Genomic DNA, 13,854 nt, shown 5'->3' with positions numbered 1-13,854 from the left:
CTCAGAGTAATAGCCAAAATCCTTATTCAGTCTCCAAAATCCCACTCCATCTGGCCCCATTACCCCTCTGAACTCATCTCCTGATACTCCCTGCCTTTTTTACTTGCTCCAGCCATGGAGGTCCCCAAATATTCTAAGCATCTTCTCACCTGAGGGTCTTTCCTCTAGCCGGTGCTACTGTCTGGAGTGCTCCTTCTCCAGATATCCTCTTGGCAAAATTCAGTCACTTTATTCCAGAATGCAAATTCAAATCTCATCTCCTTGGTAAAGTTTACTTGACTATCCTATTTAACACTGCTATCCGAACACACCCCTATCTTACTATTGACCCTCTGCACTCTGTTCTACATTTTCCCTTTTTCCCACAGTACTTATCAGGGTCTGTATACTATATTAATTACAGTACTGGTCAGCTTAGCCTATCATACTTCTATCATACTATGGTAACAAAAGACTGCAATGACTTACAACACCAACTTTTATTTGCATGGATTGATAGAGGCCGTGCTTCAGTGTCTTCTTCATTCTGAATATTCCATGCTGAATTGCCTTTCTCCTGGTAGAGAGAAAAGAGAGACAGCAGAAGCTTCTGGCATTTCATTAGCTAAAACAAGTAATATGGCCAAACCTGAGGTCAACAATGTAGGAAGTAAAATCTTCCACAGAAAGGGGCTTAATACTAGTTAATGTTTATGATTTATTGCATGTTCCTCCCACTAGTAACTCAAGGGCAGGACTCTGTCCTGTTTGTTTGTTTTTTCCCTGATGAATATTAACTACCTAGTACAGAGTTTGGCACATAGTAGCTAGTTAGTAAAATTTTATTGAATGAATGAATGAATGAATGAGAGAAAATACACTGTTTTTTTATATGGTTTTGCATTTCATAATCATCCAAAATCTTTCAGAGTTGCCATGGCTAAGGTGAATGCTATGTCTGTTATTAAAAAAAAAGATTATAGGCTTATCTGGTAATTTATTGTTGATATTTAACTTCTAGTGAGTATATAAGAGTATGGTGGAGGATGATGAATGACTTTCCAGTGGTCAGGAGATGAGGGTTCATAGCTGGTTCTGTAGCTTTGTCACTGGCTACTTGCCCTTGAGAATGTTTCCTTTGTTACCAGAATCCATATAGCAATGGGCCTCACCCAAAGGAATGTGTCATGATTGGTCTAGGCCAATAATGGCACTACTTTTCTTCTCTTAGCCCTTACAGAGTTTGTTCTGGGATGATTTGCTAAAGAGGAAGTTTGCTGAGGGCATCTGGGAATTAATTTCCTCCCTAATTGAAGAGAGTGTTATAGCGAGAATGTCTTTTTTAGCCCTCCTCTCCTTATCTTCCATCCATGATGCTATTGGGTGAAGATGACATGCCTGGAGTTATGGTAGCCATTATGTGACCATGAGGTGACAAACATGGGGATAAAAACAAACACATGGAGAATGAAAAATTAGAAAAGTGGAGAAAGCCAGTGTCCTTTATCACATTGTTGAACTGCCAAAACAACCCTGAAATTGCCGGCCTACAAAATTCTTAGTAAGTAAACAATGCATGCACTTAAGCAGTGGTTCAAAACACTGTAATTTGGGTATTTTGTTCTGGCAGCTAAATGCATCCTAACTGAGACAGATCAGTTGGGTCAAAAAAAGATCATAAACAAATATTATAATATCTCATAAAACAATAATATGTTTCAAAAACATCTGAAATAAGTAAAGAATACAAATTAAAAGAATAATTTTGGCATATTGCCAGTATATTTGATATGGTCAAAATGCTAGAATGGGGAAAAACTTTAGAAAATAATTAACTTGATTTTTCCTTACATTGACTCAAAGAAGTAGTTTGAATATTTTTTTATCTGTCAACCAGCTGTTTTAAAATCACATAGATTCAGTCATAAATTGAAACATTCTACCCATGGTTTATCACCACTTTAATGTGAAAATACAAAAATATGTAGTAATTATTTTACTATTTACCTAGCATACGAGCTTGACTTTGAAAGGGTCTAGTACTAATTTGGAGCTAAATATGGTTTTATAATTTTAGAGGCAATGGGACATACCTTTGGAAGCATCTGTCAATCAATATGAGACTTTGGGTATTAATGTATCACCTCTGAAAAATGGAGGTTTTGCTCCATATTTAGGAAGACACTGTGGGTTTCAGAAGCTATATTTGCCCCTATGGAAAGAGGTCAGTGACATGAGCAAGGGAATAAAAAAATGGCATTCCTATTGAATTGAAAGGTATATTAGTTATTAATCCATTTAACAGTAAATAATAGATAGTTCTATTACCATGGCTTAAACAGGTTTTTTTTTTTTTTTTTTTTCTCATGAAGCAGGAAGTTAAAGGTGGGAAATTCAGGACTGCCATGACGGTTCAGTGATGCCATTAGGAACTAAAGCTGTTTCCATCCTCAGCTCCTCTATCCTTATTATGCATTTATTAACCCTTATATTTCCTATCTCAGGGCTGAAGAATGGAATTTTCACTTTATATTGGCATTCCTGGCCAGCAGAAGGGGGAGAGCCAAGCCTCATTAGGTTTTGTCTTTTGATTTGAGGAGGAAAATATGATGATATCTCATTGGCCAGACCTGTGTCACAAGCCTGCCTCTGGCAGCAAGGTAGAGTGGGAAGCTATTTTAACTTTCTAGCCTTTATAGTAGAATAACGCAAGGGTGAATAGAATCATAAGTGGGTTCTGGACTCAATAAAGAGTGTAATTATGTGGAAAACATTTTTTTGGGGGAGGGGTCTCTCCTGTCTGGAGCGGAGAAAGTACTTATGAATCTTCATAAACACAGAAGAAAGAGGCATCTCTGCCATTCCAGTCCCATCCTCCTTGCCTGCAATCCATTCCCTTCTTCCATGTCTGTGATGTAATCATTACTCATCTTCAGGATCAACTACATAATTTTTGCTGTCCTGGGCAGAAAGAAAATGTGGCTCCCTGACCAATGGTTGAAAAGTCAATCTCCCATTCTGATGCGACCATAATGCCAACCCATGGCAGTGGGTGAACCCCCCCAAGGGATTGCAGCCTCTGTGCCAGGACACACTTCATACCTGGATCTGGAGGGGATGAGAAACCTCTACTGAGCTGCCACTGAATGTACCTTAACCGACTCTTCCAGTTCTGTTTAGTCTCCAGTTGTGCTCTGTATGTGATCATAATTCCCTAGCCTGATGGTAAGCCTCTTGGGTGGTTGTAGCTGTGCTTTACACTATTCTTAGTTTCACTCCAGTGCTGAGCCCTTGGTAGATCCTCAGCGCATCATTAATTGTCCTTGTCCTTTGTCCTTAACTATAGCAGGTAGTCTCGTAATGGTAGTCACAATCCTGCTATCCAGTGGCCAGCAGTGAAGTCCTGCCCAATACTGCAGAGGTAAATGTTTGCACAGATAATTTTCTGAAGGTTCTTACCATGCTCCAGGTCAATGTTCTTCCTGGGGACTCCACGGCCAAGGCTTTACGGAGGACCTAAGGCCACATGCAGCATCCCTGATTCAAGAAGGGCTATAGAAACAGAACTCATTTTTGCCCTCCTGGATTTAGATTTAGTTTCTTCTTTAATTCCTATTATAAGCTGGGGCCTGACATTGTCTATTCTTTGTGCAGTGTCACATTCAGAGAAATAGCTCAGCCATCAAAAAGTAATTAAAAGCAATCCCACCTTTTACTGATATTTCTTGAAGAAGGTCCAAGAGATTTAATACATAATTCATATCAATATCCTCATACTCTGTCGCTGCCCCCCAAATATCGGTGTCCACACCTTATAATCCACATCCTACAAAAATTCTTATAGAGCACATTTTATTTGGCTCTTGGAATCTTCACGGTCTCCCTCACTCTATCAGATCTTCTCTTTTATTATTATTTTTTGGGAGAACTGTAGTTTCTCCTGATCTCTCCACCCCAGTATTTCCCCTACCCCACAAGATGCATAGAAAGGCCCAGAGGCTTCTCTGACAGGCTCAAAATTTCCCTTCAGTGTTTGGAAACAGAGAGACCGAAGAGGCAATGAGAGACTTCACTTTGTGGGGAGAGGGAAACATTTATAATTAAATATCTTTTAAAATTCCCATTTCTCTGAGAATCACTACCCGTGCCTGCCTGGACTCCCTTCCCCCAGGCAAGGAAAAGATCTGTCTCACTGAGTACACACAGAACTGTGCTCGGGGGCAGAGAGCCAAGATTGGTTTCTGTTTATCATGGAAAAGAGCTCAAGGTACTTAGTTTTAAGCTGCACTGAATCTAGTATCATTCATCTCTTTATGTTCTTTTAAAAAAGCCTTTAAAGATTCAGTGCAGAACAACCACCACAGCAAAAAAGCAAATTGTCCTTTGATTCCATAATGGCTTTTATTCCCCAGAACTGCGTGTGCAAATAAAGGAAAGCAAATTATGTTCTGAATTAAACTTTCCTTGCTTCAGCTGGGCTGAGTCACCTTTGACGTTCCATTTTTTGAACAGAGCCAGCCATACGTCTAGAGCTATTTTAAAAGATATCACGTATAAACCTGCAAACTTTAGGATGTTCTACTTGAGGAAAGTCACCTAAAGGAAGGTAACTGAGCTGAATTTACCCATATATTTCCCCAGGCTTCAGTGTCCTCCCAAATCTTTTGGTATCTATAGAGCATCCAGAATATTAAAGTACAGTCATTACAGATGCAGGCCTCTCTGGTCCTCTTGGATGCACCACAGATGGTAAGATGCAATCAGAGGGAGAAGATAAATGCCTTAAACTTCTCCTTGCATATATCCCATGGTAGGGAGATAAGCAAATGGTAAGCAGTTTTTCAGTAAACAACTTCAGAATGTTTCTTAGGTTTTCAAATAGCCAAGAACATAAACGAGAGCCTACAGTCCTAATAACTTAAATACGTCCATGGTAGATTCAGACAGAATGTTATCTGTGGAGGGTGAGAGGAGAGTGAAATCAAATGTATATAATCAACATCAAGCAGAAGACCTAAACATTACTATTTTATATCTCTGTGCTCTTTCTATAGAATTCATTTTTTCATCCAGAACTGGACATGAAGGCATCCTTAGAGCCTGTACAATCAGCAGCAAATCCCAAATTTCTCTACAGGAGGGGCTTGGGCCATCAGTCTGGTGAAAGGACAAATGCAGCTAGAGCAGAAGTCTGGAAATGATGTTCACTGACAAGTAAGTACACTAGTTTAATTTAGATATAAGTATGTACATATTCATGTAAGTATTCAGGTATCTAGAGGAGAGCTGACGGGAATTATTTGAGGAGGAGGGAGCTGACTAGCACCCTTCCAAGCCACACCTGCCTTGATGCTGTATCTATGTACAGTCCAATCTTCCAAACAGTGAGGTTAGCATTCTAAAATATTTCTGAGAAAGAAACTCTCACTTGGCAATGGTTAGAAACAAACTTTCAGAGGAAGCCAGGGACTCAATTAGACACCTCTGATTTTTTTAGAGGTTTAAAGGAGACAGTTTGATGTATGGCCTCGGGCGTGGATTTTAGAGTCAGAGACTTGTTTTCAAATCCCGGTTCCACTGTTTATTTGTTGTTTGACCTTGGGCAAGCCACTTTACCCCTCTGACTTTCACATTCTTTATTTGTAAGTAACATACTGCCTAGGGTTTTGTGCATCAAGATGGATCACGATCGTACATACAGACTTCCTGAGACATTGCTTGGCACCTTCTAGATGCTTAGAAATGGTAGCTAATATTATTAATGTCATCATCAATGTTATTGTATTGAAACAATATCTGCTCCCATGTGTTGCCCCTCAATGTATTATCCTCATTCATTAACTCAACAAAAAATAATTGAGTCTACCTTGACTCAGGCCTTGTTTTAGGTCATGAAGACACCAAGAAGTTGAAGATTTGGGAAAGTGGACTTGCACATGAATTTCTAACAAAACCTGGTAATTAATGTACAAAGTACTAGGGGTGTGCTGAGGAGAAGGCCCTGAATCCTGACTGTGGGGAATGGGGTAAGCTTCGTAGAAGAAGTGACATATTTTTGCAGGTTCTAAAGGATGAATAGAAGTTCATTAGCTGGGGGTTGGGATATAGGGGTGGAGAATTCCAGATGGAGAGAAAGAACAGTGTGTGTAGAGGAAAACGCATTTAGAAGTACAGAGTCCTTTCACGTGAGTAGTCCTAAGAAACCAGAACATAGGTTTAAGGAAAGGGAGATGCTCGTGAGGTTGGGATAGGAGAGGAGTGGCAGGATATGAATGTGAATTATAGTCGGAAACCTTGTAAGGCTGACAAGTTCACGCTTACACTGTGTGCACCGCAGTGCCACAGGGAGGTTTTGAAGCCAGGAAATGTCACAGAAAGATGTGTGTTTTGGAAAGATAATTCTGGTATGTTGTGAAGGGTTTATGTGGGAGAAATATGAGATGAGATGCAGGGACACTAATTAGAAAATTTTTGCAATAAGGAGGCATTTTAGGTCAGAGGCAGTGGAAATAGAGAGATGAAGGTGTATTTCAGAGACAGAAAGGCAGGACCCTTAAGTGAAAATATTTATGCCTTACTACAGAGTCTCTTTTAACTATTCTAAGACAACTGTTGTCTGTTGTGAGTTTTCTAGATCTTCCGTTTGTCACAGCAAACATTTCCCAGCCCTTTAATTGATTCAGTTTAGAGCTGCTTTGTCTTCCCTAGCATACTTTTTTGTGAGTGATCTAAATCTGTCATTTTCCTCCTTTAAAATGAGAGCCTAAATTGAAACCCATACTTCAAATGTAGACTCATCATCCCTTGCAAACCAAACAATGTACATCTAGTAAATTATTATAAAATGGCATTGTCTTTTTTTTTTTAGTCTTGTCATAATCTTTTGAACTCGTGGTCAACTAATACCCCCAGATCTTTTTTGCCTTAATAGTTGTTATGCCACCTTTTAGCATTTGATTTACAAGGTTTCCATTTGTCCACATAATCTGATCATTTGACAGGCTGAATCAGTTGGGCAGGTGTCTGGGAAAACCCCTGGACAGTTACATTTTAAAAGAGCCTATGTTGCTATATAAGTGAGAATGATTTATGAATAACCATATCTATTAAGCTGTTTGGTAAGCTGTTGGTGTGGAATTCTATAGAGTAAGCCATGGTTCAAAATATTTATCTTAAATCTGGAGTCCAAGACACCTAGCTCTGAAATACCCCATCCCCCAGCTATTTTACAGCAGAGGAATATGTGGGGGAGGGAAATGAGCAGTCTGTCTTAAAAAAATACATTTAGACTTCATTTGATTTGTAGATCATCAACAAGTTCACCCATCATTTCCCATAAACCTAAATCATCTGTATAAATACAATAAGGTATAATGATAGTTCATGTGAAAAAAACTAAAGATTTTTGTTGATAAACTCATCATGTGGCCTTCAGCATATCATCTTCTTAGATGTGCCTTAGTTTACTCATCTGTAAAGTAGGGAAGACAACAATAAAAGTAATAACAATAATTCATGGGGGTCATTATAAGGTTTAATCATATTTATGAGATAATTAGAATTCTTCCAGTCTTATAAAAAGCACTATATAGTAAGTACAGTATAAAAGTTTGTTAACTAAGAAAGTGTCATTCTCTCCCGTCACTACCACAGACATGCAGCCAACCTTCCCCCACCCCTTTCATACTCTATGTTCTTTAGCTTACACTCGTTGGAATGAAAATATTTGATCATTCATCAAGAAACATTTATTAAGCACCTACTATATTCCAGACACTGTATTTACCTTGTGCTTATACAAGATTAAGAAAACATGATCTTTACTTAAAAGATTTAGAATCCAGTGGTTTTTAAAAATGCTTAAACCTTCAATTATAGCATAGACTATATGGACAAATCAGTGACTTCCAACCTGTGAAGTTATTTTAAGTATTTGAGCATCTATATCCAGTTACATATTTTCTTTTAAAAATAGTTACTAGTTGTATGACTGTTGCATGTGATAGGAAGCTGGGGACTGTAATGTGTTTTATCCTAAAAATAAATCCTTAAAAATGTAGGCACTGTTGATCACTTAGAAACAGATGAGAATTCTCTGGGGCAGAGGTGGCTAGAATACAAGAGGGATAAAGCCAAATTAATGTTGGTAAGTAATTATGGGCATATTTATGCATCATGGAAGTTGTCTTTGCTAGACTGTTTCAGACATTGTCATCTCGAGCCTTTTTTGCAATGAGATAATAAATAAATATCATAATCTTATCCACATTTAACTGTGCATATTTGACACAGAGATCAATAAAATACCTTTTACTATGTATGCCTTCCAGCACCCCACACATAAACCAGAGGTCAAACAGCATTGTGAAAACATTGATCTTTCACTACCCTACTATGGTCATTTTAAACATTTCCAAACATTCTTCACTGACAATACTATTATAAGTCAATTCACCTTGCAGTAACCTATACTTACTAAACTGACAACTGAAATGGTCAGGCTAGCTGTATAGCATTCTTTCCTGCCTATATCCAAAGTCTAATTTACTTTTTTCAAACATAGCAGAAGATGAAGCTGGCATAATAAGGCTGTATCCAATCACTCTCCCAGCTCAGAGGAACTTAAACTATTTCAATTCATTACCACTCCCTTTCCTCCATCATTCCTCCTTCTCTTGGGATGACAGGTGTTCTGGAATATCGCAGGATGAAATTACAGTGATACACTGAACAGGACCAAGATCTGCAAGCAAAGAAGGGCACCATATCCTTTGGGGCTTTACTGAGTGCACTGGGGGCTCCCCAGGATCGCCAGGGCTCCCCTGCAACAGATGGGAAGGCAGCCCAGTTGAAAATTTGGCTTCAGGCTTTGTACGGGCCTCACTGGAGTGAAGGCTGGATGTTCTGCAAATTATGATATAGTGTCTACAGAGCTTTTGAACACATCACAGATTGCCCTGCTGGAAGTAACTTGGCTGAGCCATCTCTCATTCCTGTACGAATCCTAAAGATTCACCATGTTTCTAAAAATCCTTATTTTCTATCCTTTTCCCTCTCAAATGCATTGCTTCCATTTTTATGCTTTTGACACAGAGGCATCTAAAATAATGCATCTAATAGAATTTAAACATTTGAAAACACTAAAGGCAGATTGGCAGGCTATTTCTGCTTCCTACTCTGGTAAACTTGAGGACACGCACCAGGAACCTACTAACGGCTTGAATAGAGGTATTTACGGGAAAGAAGGGGCAGGTTGAGAGGGGTGAAGACTATAAGCTAGAAGAAAAAATATTGATTAGTATTTCAAATAACTCTACAGCTGCTCAATTATGCATAGAGGCCTCCCACGGTTCATGGACCCTGAACTGAAGTTGCAGGGATTCGATTCCTGTTCAGGCACTTGCTCACCAAGTCAATTTCAACAAGTGATTTGATCTCTCTAGGTCTCAAGGATGTCCTCATGTGCAGATGAGGATAACAAAAGCACTGTTTCTCATGGGTTGTTATGAGGATTAAACGAATAGGAGCATGCACGTAATAAACACTCAAAAATTGAAATGCTTCAACAAACTGTTAGAACTCTTATTGCAAGTGAAATTGTTATATAAACTCTCATATTTATAAACCTCAGAAAATACATTTTACCAATCCTAAAATCACCCACCTGTTAGGAAGGGTTAGACTAGTAATCTTGTTATTATGGCCTCATAAAGGGTAACTACTAAGGTTCTGTAAATATGCAGACAAAAGGAGCTTTGGGACTGAGCTCAAGTTGCAGTGGATGTAAAGACAAAGGAGAACTTCTCATGTTTAGGGAAGAAGAGTCAGGAACAGGATGGAAAAGAGATTTCAAAGCTGAGCCAGAATTTCTTAATTTGCCTTAAACTCAACCACCCTCTAAACGACTTCTATGTTGGCAGGTTATTTTTTGCTTTTGTTTTGTTTTTGTTTCTAATTCTATTGGAAGATATTTTCCATGGGAACATATTTCTGGCTATAAATAGGAAATCATGGTAAAGCAGGTTTCACTTTGCTGAACTTATCGATTCTACAAAATGAAAGCAGCACATATATACATCTGGCCAGGGCAAAGGGCGCTCTGCGAGGAGTCAGGCTTGTTTCTTTCTAAACTGCCTTTCTTGGCCCTTTCAAATCCAACAGGGCTGAAAAGGAAAAAGGGTGTTCTTTAGCTTCACACAAACTCACAGCCATTTTGATGACAAGAAAGCAGTGTTGCTTACCAATGTGTCTTTGTTCAAGTGATAGCAGGCCCATTGAAACCTCTGATGGAGCTCATTGAAAATAATAGGCCCCATTATCTTCCCTGGCAATGCTGCCATGAGAGCTTCAAACACTGAAATAATGACAGCACATATTGGACGTACAGCAGAAAGGCAGAGCGTGATTATGGGCAATTTCTGGCTCTCTTCTACACACCTCTGTGTCTGTAGAGGGGGCAGGGGGCAAGGCAGGAAGGCACAAAGAAGGGGTGTTTCGTCTCTGTGCCCTTTGGGGATGTTTGTATCTTTCAAACTTAAATGTTTTGTCTTAACATAATTTGTAAAAGTGAAATACCAATTTCAGAATCGCTGAAGAAACCAGAGTTTAGGAGTAATGGATTCCTTAATTTGGTATTGAAATTCTGTCATATTTGGTTACTCCTAGGGATGGCCACTGCAGAATTGGTATGAAATTTCTATCTGAGAGACAGCAAATGCAGTAACACAGGGTGGCCCGGGGCTCAATCGATAAGAGGACCGTTCCGGTGAGATCACAAAGGCCTTCGTTTCCCCAGGTCAGCTCTCTGTGTAAACCCTGGTGTTGCCAGCAAATCTGATTTTCTGGAGTTGGAAGGAACAAATGGGAAGAGGCAGAAGCCTGGAAGGGAGGAAAACATTAGCTCCCAGGAAAACACACAGAGCGGGAACAGGACTCAGGCTGTGAGAAATTACCAGGAGGAACACTCTCCCGAGGGCTCAGTGAGGGCTGAGCAGGAAAGCCTCTCCTCCCTCCAGGGAGAACTAGCTCTATCTCCTTAAAGGGGGCAGGGGGAGGAATATTTGCTTTGGGGGAAACTCTCTTTTTGTCACTTGTTATTACCTCTATGTTTTCAGAAATGAAGTGTCTGAAAAGCACCACCCAACACACACAGACATTATTTTTTTCATTTGAAACAAGTCTGAAGAACACAATGTGCCATGTACATCACCCCTGAGGCTCGTGTTTAATATCAGAACAAGATGGTCTCCCTGCTTCCCTTGTGCCTGACTAGAGCTGGGGAGAGGCCCGTGGCAGTAACAGCATCGTCCGGCTGCTGTGGCAAAATGATGAGAAGTGACAGGAAGGAAAAGGATATCTAATAGAAACTGCCCACAAATCTATCCAGTGGTTGAGGCTGGCAGTTACGTTCCCCCAGTCCCAGGTAGGGAGTATTGAGAAGCAACTATAAGGGTTTATTGGGACTTAATCTATACAAGAAGTAAACTTCCTCTCCACCCTCATCCTTCTTCTGTCATATGCCTCTCTATGTTCAGTCTGGCATGTGACTACTTCCTTCAAGGGGCACAGTCCAAGTGACAATGTTATTTTATTTGAGAGATGTACCCCTTGGGAAACGTATGCCAGTCTACCTTACCAGCATGTGTGATCGCACACGTGCACGCTGATGCCACACACGGCCCCTCCATGTCACACTAAACCACAGAGAGGCCTGAACCAATAAAAGGCAAGTGAGGATTTTCTGGGTGGCTTGGTGTCTGCATAGCAAGGTGCTGGCCAGGTCTCTACACCTTGATGCATCCATTTCTTCAGCTAGACTAAAAGCTCCTTCAGAGTGACGACATTTCTGTCTCCATGTCTGGCACCTAATGGATGCTACAGAGATACTTCCGAATTAAACTCTCAATCGAATATAAAAATCATTACTACTAAAAGTAAAATATAAGCAGCTTTTAAGAAAAAAAGTAAATATCTTGTTTATAGCTTCTTAAATTATGTAAATTTTGCCTTTCTAAAGTCTCTTTGAAGTGGAATTCAAGGCCAAAATTTCATTATATTTATTAAACTCTGTCTTATTCCCTTCAGCCTTCTATACCAAAACATCAGAGACTGCGTAGCTTAGAAACAACAAAAATTTATTTCTCACAGTTCTGGAGGCTGGGAAGTCTAAGGTCAAGGTGTTGGCAGACTCTGTCTGGTGAGAGCCCACTTCTTGGTTCACAGATAGAGGCTTTTTTACTGTGTCCTCACGTAGCAGAAGGGGCTAGGAAGCCCTATGGTGTCTCTTTTATAAGGGCACTAACCTCATTCATGAAGGCTCAGCTTTTGGGGGTACACAGACACTCAGACCACAGCAAACTCCAAATAAGATGTCTTCTCTTCCCTTTGAATCTGGCAAGGCATTTTACTCTCAGACCATTTCACTATTACAGGTGCTTTCCCCTGAAATCTCTCTCTCAACAGCAATTCATCTTCTTGTCTACCATGCTTGTTTGTCCTCTTTTTACTGGGGGGGGGTAATATCTGTTTATTTACTTATTTCCTTTTTACAAGTTTGTTTACCCTTTAAACAAAAGTGTTGACTTGGTGAAATCAAAGTCTTAATAGTCAATAGGAAAAAAATTACAAAAAGGGTTCCACTGTTCTGAGATCTATAATTTCTTAATATTTATTAAAGTTTAGTCCAAGAATAACTTAAATGGGTTGCTGATTATTTAGAAAACAAATTCTAGGCTCTACTCCAAATCTTCTAAATTGGAAGCCTTGGGGATGGCCTTCCGGAGTCCTGCATTTCCAGGTGGCTGTCCAGCTGGGAACATCCCATACAGTAGGTATCCAAACAAGTACATGAGTACAGTTAGATTCAGGCCTCAGAAAGCATAGCTGGACCCATGTTTCTAGGTGAAACCTCACAATTATAGCTTCCAAACAAAATGAATAAGTTCTGTATCACCTCTCAAAAGCAATCTCTCAGTATTGCCCTGTTTTCTGTCCATAGTGTAAATAACAGTATTGAAGAACTTTCCAAAGCCATAGATTTTGTTTTAAGGGGCTGGAAGGAAGATATGGTACAATGTATCAGAGGACGTGTTTCAACTCTTAGGGCATGTCCTGCTGTAGAATTGGCTGTGAATTAAAATCTGCAGAGTGTTCAATAGTGTGGTCTGTTAATAGCACACACAAAGCACTAACCCTCTTTCAAAAAACAGTGCTTAGGGAACTTTTGAATCTCTCCCTCTAGCATACCTAGAGTATTTAACCCTCCGAATGGACCAATTAAATTATTTTCAGTAATGATCATGTAATAATCAGTGGTAATCATTAATTTCTTGATCCATCTCTTATTTTTAAAGCAAAACAGTAACAACTTAAAAAGAATATATTTCAACTTTAAGTAAGTTATTCAAATTTGTTATATTATTTCATGTATAATCTAAAATTTGCACTTGCCAGCAATATGCAGTTCACTTGTTTCACTCTTGCAAATTTTAAACACACGTACAAACTTCAAGTAGTCACCTAGAATAACAGAACTAATTCATGTTTTCTTTCTTCATTTTACAGTGAGGTACAATCATTGTTCATCTCCTATTTAAACCCAGGAATATGTGGAACCACAGCATTTGAAGACAAACTTAAAGGATGTCAAACTATTTCGAACTACTTTTGAACTAAACTTGTGTAGGTGGGTCCACATGTATCAGGGGCTACTGTATGACTGGGAGTTCTCTAAAGTACATTTTATGTAGGATATAGTGTTTATTAAGGAATAAATAATAAAATGTGCTAATTTGAAGGTCACATACCTATTATTAGAACTCAACTGTAACCTCAGTGACTGTTTAGACATTAGATCAACAAGAAATTTATTTCAGT

This window comes from Mesoplodon mirus, assembly GCF_964341445.2.
Source record: "Mesoplodon mirus genome assembly, chromosome: 4".
NCBI lineage: Eukaryota > Metazoa > Chordata > Mammalia > Artiodactyla > Ziphiidae > Mesoplodon > Mesoplodon mirus.
Note: the sequence above shows the minus strand (reverse complement) of the source record.